Source organism: Micropterus salmoides, unplaced genomic scaffold (assembly GCF_014851395.1).
Source record: "Micropterus salmoides isolate LMB-PRFRI ecotype aquatic unplaced genomic scaffold, ASM1485139v1 Ms_hic_scaffold_784, whole genome shotgun sequence".
NCBI classification, from domain to species: Eukaryota; Metazoa; Chordata; class Actinopteri; order Centrarchiformes; family Centrarchidae; genus Micropterus; species Micropterus salmoides.
The window spans coordinates 1-3,894 of NW_024044553.1; the positions used below are offsets into that span (position 1 = coordinate 1).

General features: G+C 42.1%; 1 long non-coding RNA gene across 2 annotated transcripts; it reads right to left on the reverse strand.

Moving 5' to 3' along the window:
- Positions 1-462: 462 nt before the first annotated feature.
- LOC119892997 lies at positions 463-3,199 on the reverse strand. Of its 2 annotated transcripts, none has more exons than XR_005442740.1 (3): positions 3,068-3,199; positions 1,118-1,191; positions 463-891 (listed from the first exon to the last, which is right to left on the reverse strand). It is a non-coding gene; the product is annotated as an uncharacterized LOC119892997 (long non-coding RNA). The 2 variants fall into 2 exon arrangements; XR_005442741.1 differs by lacking the exon at positions 3,068-3,199 and adding an exon at positions 2,602-3,058.
- Positions 3,200-3,894: the final 695 nt, after the last annotated feature.

Below are 3,894 nucleotides of genomic sequence, written 5' to 3' on the forward strand. Positions count from 1 at the left end.
GGTCTGTAGGTAGGCCGACTGATGATATTATATCATATTATTTAATGCAATGACTTGACTCAAATGATTTTCTCATATATTACAATTTGATAATATCTCTCCACCATTGCTCATAATAATAATTCTACCTAATTCATCATAACACAGCCTGACCCACAAGAAGGAACAGAGTATGATAAATCTATCTAATATTGTGTTGGTCATACTATACACTGATTTACTGCTTGTCCATTACACAAGGTAAAGAGCTTAAAAATGAATCGCATATTAAATCGCAAAAAATTGCTATTAGATTATTTTCCAAAATCGTTCAGCCCTAATAGCAATGCTCCAAGGTACAAATGCACCTGGCTTTTAAAGGGAATGGGAGATGACACATGTTTGGTTCATGTTACACCCAAAACACACCCATGACTAATCGTTAAAATAGGGCCCTAGACCTGTATTTTGGTCAATTGCTTCTCAAGATAGCAATGTGACAAAAATTTACCTGACCACACTTTTTAAGACCAACACTCCCATGGGCGCACAGATGGACGCAAGTATTTAAACAACATGGGCGAGAAAATGACAACTGCATCGGTTGGAAACTCACAATGTCACTTGCGCTGCTTTGCTCCGGGTGCAAGATAGGACCCAACATGTCACATTCTCACATACTCATACAGTGAAGCTGCCATGCAAAGTACCATTTGCCCTTAGAAAGAAACTAATCATTCACATATACTCACGCGCACACCAGGAGCAATTTGGGCTCAGTATCTTGCCCAAGGGCACTTTGACATGCAGACCAGAGGAGCCACCGGTCAAATCAAACAATATAAATTTTGGACAGAAAAAAACAACTAACCTGCTCCTTTTCTGGACAGAAGGACTCAGAATTATCCAAATCTGAAAGAGAGACAAACAAACCCCAAAATATTAGACCACAGCATCACACTATCACCACTGGATAGACATGTGCATGCAGAAATGCCAATGCATTTCTCTTGTCCTCTGCAGTGTTGTGTGTTCTTGATATGAGAGAACACAAATAAACAAGGTGCCACAGTTGGCTGTGCTACTTTCTGACCAATATGTTTGTCTGTTTCTGTGTGTATATACACATATACATCACCTGCTGTCAGGCCAGGTGATGTATCTTTCATCATCTCTGGGTTGTTGTGATCCATCCCAGACGATACAGCAAAGCTGTAAACAGACGACCTCTCCATTAGTAGTGTTTCATTCTGCCATCAGAGATGCTTTTCAGGCTGGGGTGTTTGTGTGTGTATGATAGGGTTGTCTCATTTGTAACTCAGCAAAGTGTCACAGCTGGACATTGTGCCTAAAATATTAATATTTTAAGCCTTGATGAAACGGCGTTACAAAAAGATTTTTCTCATCAGAACAATCATTTAGACACCAGCCAAACCACCAAACGATGTCTGTACTTCTTCTTTTTAATTCTATGACACTGAAACACATTTCATCACCTGTGTTGTTTTTTTTCTTTGGTTTATTTAACAGGGAAAGTGCACATTCATATTTCAGATAGCATTGCTGTAAATGTTCCCGAGCTAGCTAAGAGGCTGCTTTTCATCTGTAGCCCCTGGACAGATGTTTCAGAGTGGCCCTGCTCTACCTGCTGCCAACTTGGAACTCCCTGTTCATAATAGTTTTAGAATGGTCAACAGTGCTCCGTGTTTGCCTGATTTCCAGGACAATTTTGAGGTACTTTTGTACTTTACTTGAGTATTTCCATGTGATGCTACTGTATAGGCTACCTATATTCCCCCATATTTCAAAGGGAAATATTGTACTTTTTACTTCACTACATTTACCTTACGGCTACAGTTACTTTACAGATCCAGATTTCAAATCAAAGTAATGAATCAAGTGTGATTGTTATAGATTGTTGCTACTAACACTAACACTAACACTAAAATTGATGCATGCAAATATAACACTGACAGGGCAATTAATTAGTTATGATGGGAAGTATTTAAATGCTCCGTAATTGTATAGCGCCTTTCTAGTCTTTTTGAAAGCGCTTTTACACTTCACACAGCATCTGCATTCACACACAGCCTAAGTGCTCAAACAGAAACTAACATTCACACACATTCATACACTGAACACGGAACAGCCGCCAGGGGAAATTCGGGGTTCAGTATCTTGCCCAAGGACACTTCGACACGCAACCAGGGGGAGCCAGGGATTGAACCGCCGACCTTCCGATAACGGCCAACCCGCTCTAACTCCTGAGACACAGCAGCCCCATTTATAGTAACTTTAGCACATCATAGTAACTTTAGCACATCTTTGAATCTAAGACTTGTTATGGTGTATTTTAACATCACTGTAATGCTCCTTTTTTGTTAAGGATCAGAATAACGTCCTTCTTCCATTACTGCAAATCACAGGAGATTGCTAATAACGTTACCTTTTATTTTAACAGTGGCACTGATTTCACCTGTGACTGTGGCAAAGAACCCACAGCATCCACTTCACCACGACGTAAGCTTTCTTAAAGTAGATGTTCCTAAAAGGAACGGCTTTGACTGGTTTAAGTAAAAAATCCCGAGCTAATGTTCACTATCTTCAAGGCATTATTCTTACTCAACGGCAGACATGGCGTCCAGCAAACCACCCCTTGTGCATTCTGGCGACACAACAGAAGAGCTGTTTTCACCGCTGACTTGTCTTTATTCATTAATGAGGAGCTGGAAGCTTCACATTAAGTTAACGTTGGTGTCAGTAATTCCGCAGAAGAACCGTTGTCAACAGTCGGTGCAGCTCAGCTTTCTTTTCCGTGTCTAAGTTACTAACTCATGTTTATCAGATTCCTTCACTCGAACGGCCGCCGATAGACAAGTATGATAGTACTGATTTACGCCTTTTCTAAGATGTACTTGTTAATCCCCAGCTCGTGAAGGGAGTGTGGTTTAAAATAGCATCTGCTAGCGAGGCCTGAAAACACAGGATGTAGCAGCAGCCAATCAGGAGAAAGCGTCCCCGGTTGTTATGGAAAACAGCGAAGCTATGATGGGCCTTTCCGAAACTTCTTGCAACTCCTTCTCCCTACCTACTTCCACTCTGCTTGCGCGTTCATGCAGAGGGTCCGCCACATTGAGTGCCATCCGAAACCAATGAGGGCGGAGTGGTAGTGGGTTGTTGAACCCTCCAATGCCGAGTGAGCACCGATGCAGGCTTGTTGAAGGTGTGTAACACCCTAAGCCGCACGATGGGGGACATTTCTTTCAAATTTGAGTTCCGTGTGACTTCGCTGGTTAACATGTAGGATTTTTAAATTCCGAAACTACACTAACATTTGGACGTCTTTAGGCCTATTTTAGGAGGGCTGAGGCCACAGTAATCCTTCTGGTTGTTTCCTGTACTTCATAATTTAAATTCCTTCTGTGGTCGGGCACTAGGACTAGGGAGGCTGCCTTTCATCGCTGCTCTGCCGAGCTGCAGAGCGACGGTACTACACACACAGATGCTGAAGAATATGGGGTTCCGTTTGTGCCAAAAATAAGTCGGCAAGCTTATTGTCTATGTCGATGCTTCACATGACTGTGTCAACTCAACTTGTTTATCTCGTCTCTTGCCCTCCTTGTCCTTTGACTGTGATGTCTTCCTCTGTATTTGCTAACTGTGAATGGCCATGTGTCGTTAAAATGTGTCGTCTCCCTCTGTCGGTGCTTCGCCGTTACTACATGTTGTCTCCCCCTGTCGTTGCTATGTGTCGTTACTACATGTCTTCTCCCTCTGTCGTTGATATGTGTCCTTTCATTCTGTCGATGTGATTGTCCTCCTGATGTGTGGACTTGTGTTGACCAAATTTCCGAGCTACATTAATATGACCAGGCTAAAGGCGATTTTAATTTATTGAAACATATGCTTTAATGG